This window comes from Triticum aestivum, chromosome 6A, assembly GCF_018294505.1.
Source record: "Triticum aestivum cultivar Chinese Spring chromosome 6A, IWGSC CS RefSeq v2.1, whole genome shotgun sequence".
In the NCBI taxonomy this organism is placed as follows: Eukaryota; Viridiplantae; Streptophyta; class Magnoliopsida; order Poales; family Poaceae; genus Triticum; species Triticum aestivum.
Genome location: NC_057809.1, coordinates 238929591 through 238952891, shown reverse-complemented (window position 1 = coordinate 238952891; position 23301 = coordinate 238929591).

Below are 23301 nucleotides of genomic sequence, written 5' to 3'. Positions count from 1 at the left end.
TCTTGTGGGTAAAATGTGCAACCTCTGAAAAGTGTCAAACTATTCGAATAGCCGTGTCCAGGGTCAAGGACAGTTGGGTAACCACTCTTGGGCTACGTCCACATGTTTACAAAACTTGGGTAGTGTGTATGGATAAGTGGTGAGAACTACTTGGGTCAAGTCAAAAGACTTGACAAGATGATTGAGTTGGGTTGTTACCAACTCTATTTCTGTTGATATCTGTAACCAGTACCTATGGTCACTTGAACTCATATAATGCATGTTTTATCAGTTCTTGAACATGTCATAGCACTCAAAATTAGCTTTGTGCAAAAATTTGCCTATATCATGCGTTGTTGTATCATGAACCAAAACATGGGTTGCTTGCGAGTACATTCAAAGTACTCATTGGCTTGCGACTAGTTATTTAATTGGCAAGGCATGGAAGAGCAGGACTTCGAGGAAGAGTTCCTTGGTGACGAACATGCGAACTAGGATGTTTCCAGGTCAGAATGCCTGTAGGGTTAAGGATGATGGCATGGGTTCTACTTATCAACAAAGATTTCCGCTGCTTAAGTTTATTTCGTATTCAACTCTTGAGGCTTTATCAATGTAAGGCTTGACCATAATGGTCACAATTTGTGTAAGACGGTATTTATGGATGTAAGACTCCTGTTATTCAGCTTCTGTGTGCTCGGTGAGCATTAATCTCTGGGATCACTGTACATGTGCATTCGGTGATCACGACTTATGAGTCGGGGTCCCCACAGTGACTCTAATCTCGCCATCTCTCAAGTCAACAGTGAATTCGACGCAAAATACCCAAAAATGACAACATATCAAAATGTCGTCCTCAAAATATCCACCAAGTTCGAGGGGTTGGAATTCCTCCACAGACAACAATCAATTTGTCGACGTCCTTGCCCGCATGGGCACTAAGCGCGATCCTATCCCTCAAAACATATATTTGGAATGGCTCCTTAAGCAATCCATGGTGTCGCAAGGACGCTGATGCCAATGGTCCAGAAAACATCATCCGTCCTATCATCGAACCAGACTAGGAAATTATCGAAGGCTGGGCACTCGAAGAAATGTCTTGGTCCACGAAGTCATGGCAGTTATCGCGCCATGGACTGGGCCCTTCCTCGCCTATCTTCTCCACCAAGAGCTCCCCGATGACCAAACCGAGGCAAGACGCATAATTCGGTGATCTAAGGCCTATAAGGTCCACGAGGGTGAACTGTACAAGAAAAGCACTACCAGGGTCCTCCAAATATGTGTATCCGAAGAGGAGGGGAGGCAGCTCTCGGATGAGATACATGCCAGCATGGGCGGTCATCACGCAGTAGCTCGGGCCCTGGTCAGCAAGGCCTTTAGAGCCGGGTTCTTTTGGCCCACCATTCGTGCAAACGCCCACATGCTTGTCCAACAATGTGTTGGATGCCAGCTCTTTGCAAATCAAAGTCACATGCTCTCCACGGCTCTTCGGACAATACCAAGCACATGGTCTTTTGCGGTCTGGGGGCTGGACATGGTCGGACCACTTAAAGGGGGCCAAGAAAAAGAAGTATCTACTAGTTATGGTCGACAAATTCACTAAATGGATTGAGACGAAACCAGTAACTTCAGCCAAATCCGGACTGGTCATGAACTTTATATCCAGCATGGTCCACCGTTATGGTGTCCTGCATAGTACAATAACGGACAATGGATCCAATTTCACAGCCTAGGAAGTAAAGGACTTGTGCGCCAACTTGGGCATTAAGCTTGACTACGCCTCTGTATATCACCCATGGTCGAATGGACAGGTTGAACGGGCCAATGGACTAATCCTGAGCAGCATTATGCCCCGACTGGTCCGTTCCTTGAAAGAGTCCAACTGCCACTAGATGGAGGATCTTGGCTCCGTATTATGGGGCATGTGTACCACTCCTAATTGCTACAATGGATACACACCGTTTTTCATGGTGTACGGGGCAGAAGAGGTCCTCCTCGACCTTATCCATGGCGCACCTAGAGTGCGCATGTACGAAGAAAAGGAGGCTGAGCTAGATCGGCAAGATGACCTGGATTCCCTGGAAAAGGAGCACGACATAGCTCGGGCCCTCTTTACCTTTTACCAACAGCAGGCCTGGTGCTACCAGAGTAGGAAAGTTCGGGCAAAAGCATATAATGTGTGCGAACTCGGCTTGCGCCTCCCAGAGAAGCAGAATAATAAGCTATCACCCAAATGGGCGGGCCCCTTCATAATTGATCAAGTGCTCGCACGGGGGGCGTATTGTCTCCGCAACCTAACGGACAATCCCCTGGAACCAAATCCATGGAATGCAGCTCGGCTTCGACGCTTCTATGGCTAGACCAGTGTCAATACCCTCCCTGGTCTCTTCTTCTTATAGTCTTTTCTTTCTATTTTTGGTTAGTATTTCCTAGGCTGTGTTCGACTAAGCTGACCTACGTTAAGTTTTTCTCGACACACATCTTAAAATGTACCACCCGGTCATACCTGGGGGCTTCTTTTACGAAGTTGATAAATACATCTTCAGTGCATTCATTAGTCTCTGTCGTGTTTCCACCCTTCCAGTATCGTTTTAAAGCTAGTATATGCATCAATTTGACTTAAGATTTGGCCAAGCTAGGTTGCCTTGCTCCTATGCTTACCCCCTATGTTCCTGATTCTTCGGCTAGGGAGTAAAGGGAGAACCTCTGCGATTGTTACATCCGGATTACCTGGGTGCGTACCTTAGACAGATGAAGCCGAAAGCTAGCTATCAATGCAATGAACATGCACGTTTTTTGACCAAGCCCATACAAAGACGTACTAATGATCATGCATTCAGCACCAATGCACAACACAAGGCCGAGCAAGAGAAGCCACACTTCATGAGACCAAGGAGCGTATCAAGAAGACCAAGCTAACATACAAGTCAAGATTCCAAGAGGAGTTTACCATACCGTCCAGGCGAGGCAGGCAGGGTCGATACCACAAGCCAATAGCAAAGCCAAACCGTGCTAACCACGCCTCCCGGGCGACCAAAGACTGTGCCGCACACCCCTCCAAGAATGCCCGGCAAGCCCTGCCCCCGACAGGCACATGATAATTACCACTGCTCCACTGTATTGCAACGGCAATCACTTGTTCACGCGGTGTCGAGCCCCTAGGCAGGTAAGTGGATCTCACTAAGCACGTGGTGACCCACTGGAAGACATATCACACCCTTGTGACACCCGTCTAAGGGCGTGTCAAGATGATAAGCAAAGCTAGCTAAGCGGTGATATAAGCTTGCCGGGGATTCACCCCCGCATGACACCTAAGGTAGCATTTATGGCATTTTGTCCTAAGTGCCAGAGTTAGGTATGATAGCATTGTTAGCTATCTAATCACAAGATAATGTCTATTTTTTGATGTATACTACACAACCTTCTTCTTGTAGACGTTGTTGGGCCTCCAAGTGCAGAGGTTTGTAGGACAGTAGCAAATTTCCCTCAAGTGGATGACCTAAGGTTTATCAACCATAGGAGGCGTAGGATGAAGATGGTCTCTCTCAAGCAACCTTGCAACCAAATAACAAAGAGTCTCTTGTGTCCCCAACACACCCAATACAATAGTAAATTGTATAGGTGCACTAGTTCGGCGAAGAGATGGTGATACAAGTGGTATATGGATAGTAGATAAAGGTTTTTGAAATCTGAAAAATATAAAAACAGCAAGTTAACTAATGATAAAAGTGAGCGTAAATGGTATTGCAATGCGTTGAAACAAGGTCTAGGGTTCATACTTTCACTAATGCAAGTCCTCTCAACAATAATAACATAATTGGATCACATAACTATCCCTCAACATGCAACAAAGAGTCACTCCAAAGTCACTAATATCAGAGAACGAACGAAGAGATTATGGTAGGGTACGAAACCACCTCAAAGTTATTCTTTCCAATCAATCCGTTGGGCTATTCCTATAGGTGTCACAAACAGACCTAGAGTTCGTACTAGAATAACACCTTAAGACACAAATCAACCAAAACCCTAATGTCACCTAGATACTCCAATGTCACCTCAAGTATCCACGGGTATGATTATACGATATGCATCACACAATCTCAGATCATCTATTCAACCAACACAAAGGACCTCAAAGAGTGCCCCAAAGTTCTACCGGAAAAGCACGACGAAAACGTCTGCCAACCCCTATGCATAGGTTCATGGGCGGAACCCGCAAGTTGATCACCAAACCATACATCAAGTAAATCACGTGGTATCCCATTGTCACCACAGATATCCACGACAAGACATACATCAAGTTTTCTCAAATCTTTAAAGACTCAATCCGATAAGATTACTTCAAAGGGGAAACTCAATTCATTACAAGAGAGTAGAGGGGGAGGAGAAACATAAGATCCAACTATAATAGCAAAGCTCGCGATACATCAAGATCATATCACCTCGAGAACACGAGAGAGAGAGATCAAACACATAGCTACTAGTACATACCCTCAGCCCCGAGGGAGAACTACTCCCTCCTTATCATGGAGAGCACCGGGATGATGAAGATGGCCACCGAAGAAGGATTGCCCCCTCCGGCAGGGTGCCGGAACGGGTCTAGATTGGTTTTCAGTGGCTACCGAGGCTTCTGGCGGCGGAACTCCCGATCTATTGTCTGTTCTGGAAGTTTTAGGATACGTAGGTATATATGGGTGAAAGAACCACGTCGGTGGACCGAAGGGGGGGCATGAGGCAGGGGGCGCGCCCCCACCCTCGTGGACACCTCCCTTCTTTCCTGATGTGCACTCCAAGCTTTTCCGGTAGCTTTCCTTCCAAAAATAACTTCTCCAGTTGATTTTGTTCCGTTTCGACTCCATTTGATATTCGTTTTCTTCGAAACACTGAAATAGGCAAAAAACAGCAAATCTGAGCTGGGCCTCCGGTTAATAGGTTAGTCCCAAAAATAATATAAAAGTGGATAATAAAGCCCAATATTACCCAAAACAGTAGATAACATAGCATGGAGCAATCAAAAATTATAGATACGTTGGAGACGTATCAAGCATCCCCAAGCTTAATTCCTACTCGTCCACGAGTAGGTAAATGATAAAAACAGAATTTTTGATGCGGAGTGCTACTTGGCATAATTTCAATGTAATTCTTCTTAATTGTGGTATGAATATTCAGATCCATAAGATTCAAGACAAAAGTTCATATTGACATAGAAATGATAATACTTCAAGCATACTAACAAAGCAATTATGTCTTCTCAAAATAACATGGCTAAAGAAAGTTATCCCTACAAAATCATATAGTCTGGCTATTCTCTATCTTCACCACACAAAATATTTAAATCATGCACAACCCCGATGACAAGCCAAGAAATTGTTTCATACTTTTGACATTCTCAAAACTTTTTCAATCTTCACGCAATACATGAGCGTGAGCCATGGACATAGCACTATAGGTGGAATAGAAGGGTGGTTGTGGAGAAGACGAAAAGGGAGAAGATGGTCTCACATCAACTAGGCGTATTAATGGGCTATGGAGATGCCCATCAATAGATATCAATGTGAGTGAGTAGGAATTGCCATGCAACGGATGCACTAGAGCTATAATTGTATGAAAGCTCAACAAAAGAAAAACTAGTGGGTGTGCATCCAACTCGCTTATTCACGAAGACCTAGGGTAATTTGAGGAAGCCCAACATTGGAATATACAAGCCAAGTTCTATAATGAAAGATTCCCACTAGTATATGAAAGTGACAACATAGGAGACTCTCTATCAAGAAGATCATGGTGCTGCTTTGAAGCACAAGTGTGGTAAAAGGATAGTAGCATTGCCCCTTCTCTCTTTTTCTCCCATTTTTTTATTTTTTTATTTGGGCCTTCTCTTTTTTTATGGCCACTTTTCTCTTTTTTTATTTGGGCTTATTTGGCCTCTTTTATTTATTTATTTTTGTCCGGAGTCTCATCCCGACTTATGGGGGAATCATAGTCTCCATCATCCTTTCCTCACTGGGACAATGCTGTAATAATGATGATCATCACACTTTTATTTTTCTTACAACTCAAGAATTACAACTTGATACTTAGAACAAAATATGACTCTATATGAATGCCTCCGGCGGTGTACCGGGATGTGCAATGATGCATGAGTGACATGTATGAAAGAATTATGAACGGTGGCTTTGCCACAAATACAATGTCAACTACATGATCATGCAAAGCAATATGACAATGATGAAGCGTGTCATAATAACGGAACGGTGGAAAGTTGCATGGCCATATATCTCGGAATGGCTATGGAAATGCCATAATAGGTAGGTATGGTGGCTGTTTTGAGGAAGATATAAGGAGGTTTATGTGTGACAGAGCGTATCATATCACGGGGTTTGGATGCACCGACGAAGTTTGCACCAACTCTCAATGTGAGAAAGGGCAATGCACGGTACCGAAGAGGCTAGCAAGGATGGAAGGGTGAGAGTGCGTATAATCCATGGACTCAACATTAGTTATAAAGAACTCACATACTTATTGCAAAAATCTACAAGTCATCAAAAACCTCGGTACTAGGCGCATGCTCCTAGGGAGATAGATTGGTAGGAAAAGACCATCACTCGTCCCTGACCGCCACTCATAAGGAGGACAATCAAATAACACCTCATGTTTCAAATTTGTTACACAACGTTTACCATACGTGCATGCTACGGGACTTGCAAACTTCAACACAAGTATTCCTCAAATTCACAACTACTCAACTAGCACGACTTTGATATTATTACCTCCATATCTCAAAACAATCATCAAGCATCAAACTTCTCTTAGTATTCAATGCTATATATGAAAGTTTTTACTATTCTTGGAGGCCTAGCATATTAGGATTATTTAAGCAAATTACCATGCTATTTAAAACTCTCAAAATGATATAAGTGAAGCATGAGAGTTCATCTATTTCTTTAATACCACCACTGTTCTCTAAAGAGATATAAGTGAAGCACTATAGCAAAAGACAAACTACTCCGAATGATATAAGTGAAGATCAATGAGTAGTCGAATAATTATGCAACTATGTGAAGACTCTCTAACATTTAAGATTTACAGATCTTGGTATTTTATTCAAACATTAAGCAAAACATAATGAAATAAAATGACGCTCCAAGCAAAACACATATCATGTGGCGAATAAAAATATAGCTCCAAGTAAAGTTACCGATGAACAAAGACGAAAGAGCGGATGCCATCCGGGGCATCCCCAAGCTTAGGCTCTTGGTTGTCCTTTAATATTACCTTAGGGTACCTTGGGCATCCCCAAGCTTTGGCTCTTGCCACTCCTTATTCCATAATCCATCGAATCTTTACCCAAACTTGAAAACTTCACAACACAAAACTTAACAGAAAACTCGTTAGCTCCGTTAGTGAAAGAAAAAAAAAACACCACTTCAAGGTACTGTAATGAACTCATTCTTTATTTATATTGGTGTTAAAACTACTGTATTACAACTTACCTATGGTTTATAAACTCTTTTACTCGCCATAGATTCATTAAAATAAGCAAACAACAGACGAAAAACAGAATCTGTCAAAAACAGAACAGTCTGTAGTAATCTGGATCAAACGTATACTTATGGAACTCATAAAATTATCAAATAAATTGCTGGACCTGAGGATTTTATCTATTAATCATCTGCAAAAAGAATTAACTAAATACTATGCTCCAACTAAAAATGGCAGCAATTATCGTGAGCGCTAAAGTTTCTGTTTTTTACAGCATGATCAACAAGACTTTCCCCAAGTCTTCCCAAAGATTCTACTTGGCACAAACACTAATTAAAAGCATAAAACCACATATAAACATAGGCTAGATGAATTATTTATTACTAAACAGTAACAAAAAGCAAGGAACAAGAATAAAATTGGGTTGCCTCCCAACAAGCGCTATCGTTTAACGCCCCTAGCTAGGCATGATGATTTCAATGATGCTCACATAAAGGATAAGAACTGAAACATAAAGAGAGCATCATGAAGAATATGACTAGAACATTTATGTCTAACATACTTCATATGCATAGGGGTTTTGTGAGCAAACAACTTATGGGAACAATAATCAACTAGCATAGGAAGGCAAAACAAGCATAACTTCAAAACTTTAATCACATAGAGAGGAAACTTGATATTATTGCAATTCCTACAAGCATATGTTCCTCCCTCATAATAATTTTCAGTACCATCATGAATGAATTCGACAATATAACCAGCACCTAAAGCATTCTTTTCATGATCTACAAGCATAGAAATTTTATTACTCTCCACATAAGCAAAATTCTTCTCATTCGGGATAGTGGGAGTATTGTAAGAGACTTGAATACTATAGATTGTTTCCACATTAAAAGAGTAATGTTCAGAAAAGGGGTAACCATAATCATGAAAAGTTTTATAAATATAATCCTCACTACTTTTTATAGCATATGTATCATCACAATAATTACCATAAGTAGGAGGCATGTTATTATCATTATAAATTTGCATATCAAAACTTGGGATACTAAAAATATCATCTTCATTAAGCGTAGCATCCCCAAGCTTGGGACAAACATTAATTGCAGCAAATATATTCTCAAAAACATCATCTTCATCAAACATAGCATCCCCAAGCTTGGGCCTTTTCATATCATAAGCATAATCACTCTCATCATTAATAGTATAGATAGCACCAATAGTATAGCAATTATCATATTCTTCCAAGCAAGTGCCAAAAATATTTTCAAGATCATAAGAAGTATCATTATCTTCCACAATTATATTTTCATGAGGCACAAATAGTAATAGGAGCAGCATTATTTGGGAGAGATATCTTTTTACCTCTCTTCCTTTTTTTCTTTTCTTCTTCTTCACCACATCATGTGTGGGTTCAATCCTCTTTTTGGAGCTCCTTATTAATGAGATTGGTTGAATAGGAGGCTCCTACTCGTTACCTGATTCATCATAAGAAATAATAGGTGGGTATTGGGAAGTCTCTTCCCTTTCATTAGTATTCTATTCATCTTCTATTTGTTTTCTTTTCTTTATGTAATTGGCAATATAAGGATTTTCAATACAATTCACCGCACAATACATATAAATTTCCTCTAGATCAAATCCAAGAAGTTTATCAAGATTAAACTTTGGAATACCCTCAGTTATACGTTTCATTTCCTCATACCCCAAAAGAAGACTAAGCTCTTTATGATGATCAAGGGTAATCAAATTATCACAATTTTTGGATACGATTCGGTCATGAAACAATTTGCATTGGAGATTTAAATGACCATGTTCATTGCAAAGTTCACAAGGGGCGCAGAAAATATTGAATTTTTCAGCACAATCATCAAGACTTTATTGCAACAATTCAGTTTCTAAGTACTTATGCCTCTTGCAATATCTATCTTCCCTATTTGGTGTGTACTTACAAACCCAATGTACTCCACAAAAATTGACATGTTTATAGGAGACATTTTCATCATAACTAGTGCAATCATCATTAGTATCATGGATATTCAAAGAATTCGTACTAACAACATTGCAATCATGCTCATTATTCACATATTTTATGCCAAGCATTCTATGTAATTCTTATTCTAGCATTTGAGCACAATTTTCCTTTCCATATTACTCACGAAAGATATTAAAAAGATGAAGCGTATGAGGTAGACTCAATTCCATTTTTTTATAGTTTTCTTTTATAAACTAGACTAGTGCTAAAACAAGAAACTAAAAGACTGGAATGAAAGATCTAAAGATATACCTTCAAGCACTCACCTCCTCGGCAACGGCGCCAGAAAAGAGCTTGATGTCTACTACACAACCTTCTTCTTGTAGACGTTGTTGGGCCTCCAAGTGCAGAGGTTTGTAGGACAGTAGCAAATTTCCCTCAAGTGGATGAACTAAGGTTTATCAATCCGTAGGAGGCGTAGGATGAAGATGGTCTCTCTCAAGCAACCCTGCAACCAAATAACAAAGAGTCTCTTGTGTCCCCAACACACCCAATACAATAGTAAATTGTATAGGTGCACTAGTTCGGCGAAGAGATGGTGATACAAGTGGTATATGGATAGTAGATAAAGGTTTTGTAATCTGAAAATATAAAAACAGCAAGGTAACTAATGATAAAAGTGAGCGTAAACGGTATTGCAATGCATTGAAACAAGGCCTAGGGTTCATACTTTCACTAGTGCAAGTCCTCTCAACAATAATAACATAATTGGATCACATAACTATCCCTCAACATGCAACAAAGAGTCACTCCAAAGTCACTAATAGCGGAGAACAAACGAAGAGATTATGGTAGGGTACGAAACCACCTCAAAGTTATTCTTTCCAATCAATCCGTTGGGCTATTCCTATAGGTGTCACAAACAGCCCTAGAGTTCATACTAGAATAACACCTTAATACACAAATCAACCAAAACCCTAATGTCACCTAGATACTCCAATGTCACCTCAAGTATCTGGATTTTTTTTGAAAGTACGATGAATTTTATAGCAAATTCGGAAACTATACGTCCTAATACATAAAAATCAAAACTATGACCCCGTCGGCCTCCTGTTGGCCGAAAAGGGTCTTTTCGGCGCACCGTTGGCCGAAGTGAGCTCTTCAGCCTCCTGTTAGCCAAAGGGTGGCCAGCTGGGCTGAAGATAGCAGCTTCGGCTTACTGCTGGCCGCAGAGTGGTCTTCGGCCCTATGTAGACCGAAGAGTGTGGTCTTCGGCTTCGTGAAGGCCGAAGAGTGCCGGAGCCGTACGCCTCGCTGCAGCTGCATGTACGCTAGTTGGCAGGCTTGCTGCCATATGCATGCAGCAGCCTCTGCTCGTGGATATGGACTCATCTCATATGCATGCTGCTGCACGTACATGTCGTTCCATCCATTGATCTCACATGGCATTATCTAATCACGCGCAGCTGGCCGTTGGTGCTATTGTATTATCTAATCACCTGCAGCATGTAGTACGCAGCTATAAGAGCAACTCCAACCGGCCGACCTAAATCATCCACGCGTATCTGTTTCGGTTGAAGCGCGTACCCAAACCCAAACCGCGACCGACTAAGCCAACCACGATCTCTAAATTGTTAACGTTTTCGGTCTACAAGGGTATGTAGACACCACTCTTTTCTTGTAGATGTTCATCTCCTAGATTGATCTTGATAATCGGGCTAACACGAGCTGCTCACGGAGGAGCAGCGGCGGATGGTGGCGTACGCGGCCGACTCTCCCAATTGGGAGGTCTGGTCCTGCCAGCGTTGGGTGCATGCGTCGATCCAAACATCTCGCCAGCGTTGAGTGCATGCGTCGACCCAAACGAAAAATCGGACACATGCGCTCGCTCGGCCGATCCAAACGGCCACTTTTTATCCGTTTGGATCGGCAGGTAGGAGTTGCTCTAACACACACTACTACTACCGACCATGCACTTGCACAATAATCCTGCACTGCTACTAGTATACGTAGATAGTATATCCACATGCAAAGCACTATTACTAGTCTGCATAGATAGTACATGCACACGCAGTACCGTCAACATCACCAGATGAACAGGCAAGTGGTGGACGTAGAAACTTTGCATGCCATGTGAGATCGATGGATGGGTGGATGGAACGACAGGTCAATTCCAACGAGTCTGTAACTGTAGCGAGGCGAGCATCTGGGACATGCATTAGTACATACGATTAGATAATCAGTAGCACCGAGCCACCAACGGCCAGCTGCGCGTGATTAGATAATGCCATATAAGATCGATGGATGGAACGACAAGGTATGTGCAGCTGCATGCATGTGAGATTGAGTCCATATCCACGAGTAAAGGCTGCTGCATGCATATGGCAGCAAGCCAGCCAGCTAGCGTACATGTAGCTGCAGCGAGGCAAAGGGCCTGGATGGCTCCGGCACTCTTCGGCCTTCACAAAGCCGAAGATCACTCTTCGGTCAACAGTAAGCCAAAGTTACTATTTTCGGCCCAGCTGACCACTTTTCGGCCGACTGGAGGCTAAAAAGCTCACTTCGGCCAACAGTAGGCCGAAAAGGCCCTTTTCGGCCCGCGAGAGGCCGATGGGGTCATAGTTTTGATTTTTAAACATTAGGGTGTATAGTTTTCGAATTTGCTATAAAATTCGTCATAGTTTTAAAAAAATCAAGTATCCGCGGGTATGATTATACGATATGCATCACACAATCTTAGATTCATCTATTCAACCAACACAACGGACCTCAAAGAGTGCCCCAAAGTTCTACCGGAGAATCACGACGAAAACGTGTGCCAACCCCTATGCATAGGTTCATGGGCGGAACCCGCAAGTTGATCACCAAAACATACATCAAGTGAATCACGTGGTATCCCATTGTCACCACAGATATCCCCGGCAAGACATACATCAAGTTTTCTCAAATCTTTAAAGACTCAATCCGATAAGATTACTTCAAAGGGGAAACTCAATTCATTACAAGAGAGTAGAGGGGGAGGAGAAACATAAGATCCAACTATAATAGCAAAGCTCGCGATACATCAAGATCGTATCGCCTCAAGAACATGAGAGAGAGAGAGAGATCAAACACATAGCTACTAGTACATACCCTCAGCCCCGAGGGAGAACTACTCCCTCCTCGTCATGGAGAGCACCGGGATGATGAAGATGGACACCGGAGAAGGATTGCCCCCTCCGGCAGGGTGCCGAAACGGGTCTAGATTGGTTTTCGGTGGCTACAGAGGCTTCTGGCGGTGGAACTCCCGATCTATTGTCTATTCTGGAAGTTTTAGGATACATAGGTATATATGGGTGAAAGAAGCACGTCGGTGGACCGAAGGGGGGACCATGAGGCAGGGGGCGCGCCCTAGGGGGCTGGGCGCGCCTCCCACCCTCGTGGGCACCCCCCTTCTTTCCTAACGTGCAATCCAAGCTTTTTCGGTAGCTTTCCTTCCAAAAATAACTTCTCCAGTTGATTTCGTTCCGTTTCGACTCCGTTTGATATTTCTTTTCTTCGAAACACTGAAATAGGCAAAAAAACAGCAAACCTGGGCTAGGCTTCCGGTTAATAGGTTAGTCCCAAAAATAATATAAAAGTGGATAATAAAGCCCAATATTACCCAAAACAGTAGATAACATAGCATGGAGCAATCAAAAATTATAGATACGTTGGAGACGTATCATTTTTCCACCGTGGTTACCCCTTGGGCCATAAAAGGAGGTCCCAGGCAACCTAGAGGAGGACTTGGACCCCCTCAGACTTGTACACGCGTAGCAGCTCTCCCCGAGGCCATGTTGCCGGGCTTGAGCGCTGCGTGTTCTTGTGTATCCTCCAATCCAATCCACTAAAGCAGTAGTAGGGTTTTACGCTTCCTAGCGGCCCGAACCTTGGTAAAAACGACCAGAGCCCCATTTTCATGTTGTCTTATGGTTTTCTCTCTTTGTGTAACATGATATCCCCTTGCCGAACCACAATGGGCTCATGGCCCCACAAGTGATCATGTTCGTCCACGATATCTTTGGCGCGCCAGGTGGGGGGGGGGGCTCGCTTGCGAGAACCCAAAGTTGTGAACAACGCGTCGATCTTCATCATCGTCTTCTTCGTCATCACCTTCTCCGTACATAGCACCCAAGAAGAAACCCAGTGCGACCGCACACCTCTCCACTTCGAAGGCCCCCTCTCACGCGGCCGCGACGCCATAGGTGCCACGGCGGCATCTGGTGAGGCGGGTGCCGCAGGCGACACAACCGGCGCAGGCGGTGCTGTTGTTGTGTTCTCCGTGGCCAAAGCTGGAGTAGGAAAAGTCCGGGATGAGCAGCATCAGGAGCATCCTGACGAGCTTGGCTCGGAAGCTGCGGGTGGAGGAACGCCCAGTCTCCACCTCCCGGCCACACTAGCGGACGTAGTCGCAACAGCAACACCCGCTCTGGTGCAAGCCGCGGTCCTCAAGTTCCGCCCATTACGGGCGCGGCTACGAGGTACATAGCTTGCCTAGAACAAGACGGGCAGGGCGGAGCACCGAACAGAGCCGCCGACCCACATACCGCCTTGGCGACCGGTCCACGACGGCAAACTCGTGGCGTTGCTCCTTCTAGTTCTACCAGGAGTCGAGCGACGTTGCAGTCTACCTCGCTGGCCATGCCAAGCACGGCGGCGGAAGCAATGATGCGAGCCCAGCTCCTGTTGAACTTTCCACCAATGTCTAACAAGATGGATGAGTGGAGGGCCACCATCCAGAGTTTGATTGGCTTTGCGGAGCCGTCACGATGCCAGCGAATGCCAACGGTGGCCTGAGACATTGGCCACCCTAAACCCGTCGAGATCAACGGCGAGTTCTGGAAGACCGGCGGAAGGCAGATGTGTGCGTCACCATAGAGCGACATCGAGAGGCACACCGTCAATCTGACAGGTGCAATGGCCCAGAGGATGATGAGCTCACGCCTAGTGCTGGCGGGTACTTTCCTTTCGAGGTTGGATGCCCTGCCTTCACTCGTGAGCTGTGGCAGGTCCGCTGGCCATCTGCCTAATTCTTCAAGCCTGAATTGCCAAAGAAGTACGACAGAAAATTAAACCCAACAAAGTTTATGAGCATATATACAATTGTCGTTCAAGCCGCCAGAGAAGGAGATGAGAAGGTGCTCGCCAACTATTTCCCTTTGGCACATAAGCCAAATGTGAGAACGTGGCTAATGCACCTGCCGAAAAACTCCATTTGATCATGGGCAGACTTGTGCAATAAGTTTGTTGGCGCCTTCACAGGTGGCCATCAAGAGCCTGGACAGCCCAATGACTTGATGGTCCTTCCGCAGAAGGAAAAGGAGGATCCGTGTAAGTATATACAGAGGTTCCGTCGAGTGCACTGAACATTCCAGAGATACACCCTGCAACTGTGATTGTAGCGTTCCATTCAAACATGCACAACAGAAGGATGCGAGCCAAGATGAATGTCTAGCTGCCCAAAACCGTCATCGAGTTGTACACCTTGGCAAATAAGTGTGCTCGGGCTGAAAAAGGGAGGCGACTCCGTGGAGAGGAGGTTGGCGTCCAAATTGATTCATATGACGATGACGGTGCCGCCAACCCAAAAGGGAGGAACCGGAGGCGCAATAGGAAGTGCAAAGAGAAGGCAGTGTTGGCCGTTGAGAGCCCTGGTGATCCTAGTGCCAGCAAGAAGACCAAGACAGAAGCCCCCGACAAGGGGGCTGCCACGTGCGCTGATTGCCAAGAGGCCGCAGTAGCAGAGAAAGCTAGGCAATCCGACCGGTCGTACTGCAAAATCCACCACACCAAGGGCCATGATCTCGAAGAGTGTCATCAAGTTGAGCAGCTTGTTAAGAAGCAAAAGGCTGAATATGAGAAGCGTGACAGGGAGAGAGACTAAGAGGGTGCTGGAGGGAAAGGCCGTCATAGTAGAGGAGGCCGCCGTGGCAAGGCCCCAAAGCAGAAGGAAAACCCCGCCAAAGGCCGCGAAAAGAAAGAAGGAGATGAAGGGAGTGATGAAGAGGATGAAGAAGAAACCAGCGAACAAGAATTTCAGAAGGCAACTAAAGCCATGTGCAATGATGGGGGTGCGTCCTTGCACTCCTCTCATCGACAGCTCAAGTACATGGGTGCATGAAGTCAATGTCGTGGAGCCCACTGCAGATTCCCGAAGGCCACTTAAAAGGTCTCGTGTTCCTATCATCTTTGACAAAGAGGATCACCCTGACCACACCACTATAGTAGGGTGTTTGTCGTTGTTGGTTCCCCAACGATTCGCAACCTCAAGGTAACAAAGATGCTAGTTGATGGCGGGGCTGGGCTGAACTTGATCTCCCCTAAGGTGGTTGGCAAGCTGCATATCCCTAATGAAGAACTCAAGGCCACAGGTACATTCCAAGGACTCAACCCCGACAGGAGCCGTCCCAAGGGAAAGATCACATTGCCTGTGACATTTGGTGGGAAACTGAACTACCGGACCGAGAGGGTCGTGTTTGATGTTGTTGAACTTCCTTTGCCTTACAATGGGATTCTTGGTCGTCCTGCTGTGGCAAAGTTCATGGCAGCACCCCACTATGCCTACAACACCTTGAAGATGCCAAGGCCGACGGGCATCATTTCCATCCCATCAGATAAGAAAGATGCGATCATATGTGTGGACAAGATGTATCGGGACACGGTAGCAGCTGAGGTAGTTGAAGCATCAGCTCCTGCCAAAGAAACAAAGAAGGGAAAGAAGGTTAGCAGGGATACCGACAAGGACTTCAGGAAGCGCGCCTCTCCGGAGTGTGCTGCGCATGTTGATGACCTAGCCGAGAGTTCCACTAGCAAGAGACCCAAGGTTGTGTCACCTGCTATGAAAAGGATTCCGGCAAGGCAGGATGGTGCTGACGGTACATTCACCATCAGCGCCACCCTCGATGAGAAATAGGAAAACACGATCGTTGCCTTCCTGTGGGTAAATGTTGATGTGTTTGCTTGGCAACCATCTGACATCCCCGGTGTTCCCAGGAAAGTAATCGAGCACCACCTTGATGTCTGTCCTCATGATCGGCCCGTCAAACAGAAGGTTAGAAAGCAAGATTTAGAGCGGCAGCAGTTTATTGCCGAGGAAATCAGGAAACTTGCAGCAACTGGTTTGGTCAGAGGGGTGTTGCATCCAACTTGGTTAGCAAATCCAGTGGTGGTGCGCAAGGCAAACAAGAAATTGAGGCTCTACATTGATTTCACAAACCTGAACAAAGAAGGTCCGAAAGACCCTTTCCCCCTATCGCGCATTGATCAAATTGTTGACTACACTTCCGGATGTGATTTGCTATCTTTCTTGGATGCGTACTCCGGGTACCATTAGATATTTATGGCCAAGGAAGATGAAGAGAAGACTGCGTTCATAACTCCATGTGGCATGTACTACTTTATATGAATGCCTTTCGGGTTAAAGAACGCCGGATCTACTTTCGCAAGGGCAGTACAGGTTGGTTTCGAACCCCATCTGCACAGGAATGTAGAAGATTATATGGATGATATAGTGGTCAAGACTAAGGATAGATCAACACTTATTCAAGACTTGGAAGAGACCTTTGCAAACTTGCGCAAGACCAATCTGAAGCTAAACCCTGAGAAATGTGTGTTTGGTGTCCCATCGGGAAAGCTCCTTGGTTCTTTGTGTCCCGGCAGGGGATAGAGGCCAACCTCGACAAGATCAGGGCAATTGAGCATATACAAGCACCCAGAACTGTCAAGGACGTAAGGTGTTTGACTGGGTGTGTTGCCTCACTAAGTAGGTTCATCTACAAGTCTACCGAGCGCGCCTTGCCTTTCTTCAAAATCTTGAAGAAGGCAGGCCCATTGAAGTGGACATCGGAAGCAGAAGTAGTGCTGCAAGACCTGAAAGCCTACCTCTCCTCCGCTCCCACCTTAGTCGTGCCTAAACCACAAGAGCCGTTGTTGCTATACTTAGCTGCAACGAATCAAGTGGTTAGAGCACGCTGGTGGCGCAGCGAGAGGTGGATGAGGAAGCAGCTTCCGCAACTATACCCTCTGGAGATAGAACTGAACCAGTCACGACAGGACTGGACATGGACTAGAGGGAGGCAGAGCAAGCCAGCGTAGGCAATCCTAAAACTGCGGCAAGGAAGAAAGTGGTGCAGTGGCGAGTGTACTTTGTCAGCTCGCTATTACACTAGGCTAGGTCGAGGTACTCTAGAGTACAAAAGTTGATCTTCAGCCTTATCATGGCCTCGAGGAAACTGCGCCACACTTCCAAGCTCACGAGATCACAGTTGTCACCTGTTTTCCACTGTGGCGCATATTGAGGAACCCCTAAGCCACAGGCAGAATAGTCGAGTGGGCACTAGAACTGTCAAGCTTTGGCTTAAAGTATGAAAGCACCTCAACTATTCAGAGCAGGGCATTGGCAAAGTTCATTACAGAATGGACGCCCACTCTAGATGAAGAAGTGCAAGAGACAGTTCTCCCCGGCAAAGAGGCACCTTAGGAGTGGATCATGTATTTTGACGGTGCTTTCTCACTGCAGGGCGCCGGAGCCGGCGCGCTTTTTGTCGCGCCCACCGCACAACATCTCAAATATGTGGTTCAAATGCACTTTCCCCGGGAGAAGGCCACCAACAACACTGCTGAGTATGAGGGGCACCTTGCCGGACTTAGAATTGTAATGGAGTTGGGAATCAAGAAACTGATTATCCACGGAGATTCTCAACTATTGGCGAGGCATGTCAACAAAGATTACCCGAGTCCGTTGATGGAGGCATATGTGGAGGAAGTGATAAAGTTTGAAGATCACTTTGATGGATTACAAGAAGAGCACATGCCACAAGCAGAAAATGCCACTGCTGATCACTTGTCAAAGTGCACCGTGCAAAAGCTTCTTGTGGAGCCAGGGAATTTTGTATTCCATCCAACTCAACCATCAGTGTCCCATTCAACGATGGCCAGAAAAAGAAGAAAGTTGAACCCTGACAAGCATTTCTCGGTGGAACTCCCTGAAGCTGCTGGTAGAGAGGCTGGTAGGGGTAACCCTGCTTCGGCTAGTGAGCCGCACCCTCCTACAGAACCACAAGTTCTTGCGGTAGAAGAGAGCGCTCCCACAAACGAGGGTTGCCTTTAGTCCTTGTTGTTGAGCCGCAGGCTCCAACTTGGGCGCATCACATAGTCCGTTTCCTTTAAACAAGAGAACTTCCCAAAGGGCAAGAAGAAGCTAAAAAGTTAGCCCGATGGTCCAATATGTACCAGTTCGTCGATGAAACACTATACAGAAAAAGGCCAAACAGGGTGAAATTGAGGTGCATCTGCTGGGAAGATGGAATGAAGCTGTTAGTGGAGATACACAGGGGTATTATGGTTCTCACATTGGCTCAATAGACCTGGTCGGAAAAGCGTTCCGGCAGGCTTTCTACTGGCCCACAGCCCTCCCGGATGTAACTGAGCTAGTCACCAAGTGTGAAGCCTGCCAGTTCCATTCCAAAGACATTCATCAACCAGCTCAAGCTCTCCAAATGATTCCTTTATCCTGGCCATTCTCGGTCTGGGGGCTCGATATCTTGGACCCCTTTTGTAGGATCGAAAGTAGGTCTAGAGGGGGTGATTAGACTACTTGACCAAATAAAAATCTAACCTTTTCCCAATTTTAATTGTTGGCAGATTTTAGCAACTAGTACAAGTCAAGCAATCAACCTACACATGCAATTCTAAGAGTGTAGGACCATAAAGTAAAACATTGCATATGAAGGTAAAGGGAAGGGTTTGGAGAAGGCAAACACAATGTAGACACAGAGATTTTTGGCATGGTTCCGATAGGTGGTGCTATCGTACATCCACGTTGATGGAGACTTCAACCCACGAAGGGTAATGGTTGCGCGAGTCCACAGAGGAATCCACCCACGAAGGGTCCATGAAGAAGAAACCTTGTCTATCCCACCATGGCCATCGCCCATGAAGGACTTGCGTCACTCGAGTAGATCTTTAGGAAGTAGGCAATCTCCTTGCCCTTACAAACTTCTTGGTTCAACTCCACAATCTTGTCGGAGGCTCCCAAGTGACACCTAACCAATCTAGGAGACACCACTCTCCAAAAGGTAATAGATGGTGTGTTGATGGTGAACTCCTTTCTCTTGTGTTTCAAATGATAGTCTCCCCAACACTCAACTCTCTATCATGGATTTGGATATGGTGGAAAGAAGATTTGACTGAAAAGCAACTTGGGGAAGGCCAGAGATCAAAATTCTTGTGGTAGGATTGGCATATCTTGGTCCCAACACATGAGTAGGTGGTTCTCCCTCAGAAAATACGTAGTGGAAGTGTAGTCACATTATGATGGCTCTCTCTCAGATGGATATGGGGGTGGAGGGGTATATATAGCCTCCACACGAAATCCAACCGTTACACACATTTGACCCAACTCGGTCAGACCGAATAGAAGAACTCGGTGAGACCAATTCAGTTCAAAATGTGAACATTATGAATCTCGGTGAGAACTACAGGAAGAACTGGGTGGGACCGATGGGCTAGAGCTAGGGCAAAACCTTATCTCGGTGAAGCAGGTTGCTTGAACTCTGTGAGACCAATTTCAGCAAATAGCAAACAAAGAGTTGGTCAAACAAACTCGGTGGGACCAATTGCTCATTTCGGTGAGACCAAAATGTTACGAAGGGAAACAAAGAGTTGCAGGGCCATCTCAGTGAGACAGAGATCTGTATCGGTGTGACCGAACTGTTAGGGTTTCTGGCAGTGGCTATGTAAAAAGAACTCAGTGGCGCCGAATTGATCAAATCGGTGGGGCCGAGTTTGACTTTGAGTTTAGGACATATTTGGAATGAGAAAGTGGCTGAGGGTTTTGGAGCAATATCACTATGCGCTTTGAGGAAGTAGACCATTAAGTAACACCTCATCCCCTTTTAATAGTATTGGCTTTACTATGGACTCAATATGATCTTGGATCACTAAAATATAAATGAAGAGTCTTGAGCTTTTGTCAATCTTGGTCCTTAGCATTTTGAGGGGTCCACATCTCTAGTCCATGCCATGGCAATTATTGAACTTTCTGAAATATTTAACTTGAATGGATATTAGTTCAATGAGATATATGTTGTTATGAATTACCAAAACCACCCGGGGATTAGTTGCACTTTCAAGCTCCCCCTTTTTGGTAATTGATGACAACATATAGATCAAAGCTTTGACAAATGATAATATGAATGAAATACATCGTCGCTTTGAGAAGTATGTGATAAGCAAGAGCTCCCCCTAAATTTGTGCATTATTTAAATTTTGCTTTTGAATGCAAATTCACAATCGATTAGGATCATGGCTCAACCTTCCATGTCACATACGTCTTGGTGGAATGCTCAAAATGATAAGAGTTGAATAACATGCACTCATCACCAAAGCTACAAGTGATTGATCATACACAAATAGTCAAGGATATAATCATGCAAGCACACATTAAGCATAGTATGATCAAACACATGATCACATAAGTATCTCACGAGCATAAACAAATTGTAGCATACGAATCAAACAAGCAAAGGACCAAAGTATCAATACTGGCACATAATACCAACAAAAAGAAGCAAGACTCTCTCTCTCTCTCTCTCTCGAAGCCTATGATCTATACATTTTCTCCCCCTTTGGCAACAAGGTACCAAAAAGCTTGAACACATGTAGTGCTATACGGCACTCTCGGCATGATCTCCGGGAGCTCCAAAAGGGGTCTTCTGGCTTGTTGCTCCGGTGTGCGTAGATGGCATGGAGAGGAGGGCATCTGCAAATGCTTTGGCAGAAGTCTATGGAGCTTGAGGAGTTGAAACCGGAGGGGCAACTGTGGCAGTTGCTGTAGGAGATGAAAGTGTAGTCCTCGAATCTCTGAAAACTAGCACTGCCAATGACCTTTGTGCCCTTGGCACTCTCTACAAAGTATCCGTAGTTGGTCTATCTTCCCTGACTTCAGCACCCTCTTGGATCTTCTCCATGATGGTCTGTATCTCAGTAACCTTCACATCTAGAACATGAAATTTTGTCTCAATGATCCTCTCAAGACTTTCCTAGTTTTGAGTCAGGGTGGCCAAGCCCTTCTCATTCCTCACAGTGGCCTCAAGAAGATAACTGAGCTGATCTTGCCTGGTCTTGGATTAGCAACTGAAGCATCTGGAGCACTTGCTGCCTTTGCTGCTTTTGTAGCCTTTGCCTTCTCTATCTTCTCTTGGGCATCTTCACAAGTGGGATGTGAAGCATCCATGACAACCTCGTTGTCCTCAAAGTCTGGCCTTAGGGAAAGATGCTCTTTGTCCAGTAGGTATGTCCCAATTCCCATCTTGGAGTTGATCAACATTTGAATGTGAGGGGCATATCCACAAGATCTCTTCTGGTCTGTATTTATTATCTTCACAATCTCTACAATCAAGCTCATCACTTTGAACTTCTGTGGAACATAAAATAAGTGAAGCAAGATGATATAGTGACCACAGATCATTCTATGATATCCTGACTTGGGCAACAGAGTGTGCCTCAATATAGTGTTCATTGTAGTCAAGCCGGAGAGCAGATAGTAGATAGATCCAAGCTTGTGAGTCTCCAAGGCTTGGTCAGGAGTAGACTTGTACATGTTAGCCATGGAGTTGTCATCCTCTCTAGGCTTGCTGTTGTAACACCCACAATGCGGTTATATCTCCCACGTGTTGGGGCACGACTTAGAGGCATAGCCGCATGGTAGGCTTGTCGCAAGAGGAGTAATCTTCACACATCCCATGTACTGAATAAGAAAGGGATAAAGAGTTGGCTTACAATCGCCACTTCACACAATACAAGTTAAACATACATCATCCAGAATACAATCAAGGTCCGACTACGGAACCAAAATAAAAGAAGAAAACCCCAAATACTAGATCCCCGATTGTCCCAACTGGGCTCCACTACTGATCAACAGGAAACGAAACAACACAATGAACAAGATCGAGCTCCCACTTGAGCTCGATTGCGTCATCTACACTGGTATCATCGGCACCTACAACTGTTTGGAAGTATCTGTGAGCCATGAGGACTCAGCAATCTCACACCCGTGAGATCAAGACTATTTAAGCTTATGGGTAGCAAAGGGTAGTGAGGTGGAGCTGCAGCAAGCACTAAGCATATATGGTGGCTAACATACGCAAAAAAGAGCGAGAATAGAAGCAATGCAACGGTCGTGAACTAGAAGTGATCAAGAAGTGATCCTGAAACTACTTACGTTCAAACATAACTCCAAAGCCGTGTTCACTTCCGGACTGCGCCGGAAAGAGACCATCATGACTACACCCGTGGTTGATGCATTTTAATTAAGTTAAGTGTTAAGTTCTCTACAACCGGATATTAACAAATTCCCATCTGCCCATAACCGCGGGAACGGCTTTCGAAAGTCCAAATCCTACAGGGGTGTCCCAACTTAGCCCATCACAAGGTCTCACGGTCAACGAAGGATATTCCTTCTCCCATGAAGACCCGATCAGACTCGGAATCCCGGTTACAAGACATTTCAACAATGGTAAAACAAGACCAGAAAAGCCGCCTGATGCGCCGACATCCCGATAGGAGCTACACATATCTTGTTCTCAGGGCAACACCGGATAGGTCAAGCTACGAGTAAAACCAGCCCTCGAGTTGCCTCGAGGTGGCCCCGTAGGCTGCCCGATTCGGACCAACACTTAGACAAGCACTGGACCGGGGGGTTAAAATAAAGATGACCCTCGGGTTGCAGAACCGAAGGGAAGGGTAATAGGTTGTTAGGAAAATGTAAAACCAAGGATGGGCCTTGCTGGAGGAGTTTTATTCAAAGCGAACTGTCAAGGGGCTCCCATAACACCCAACCGTGTAAGGAA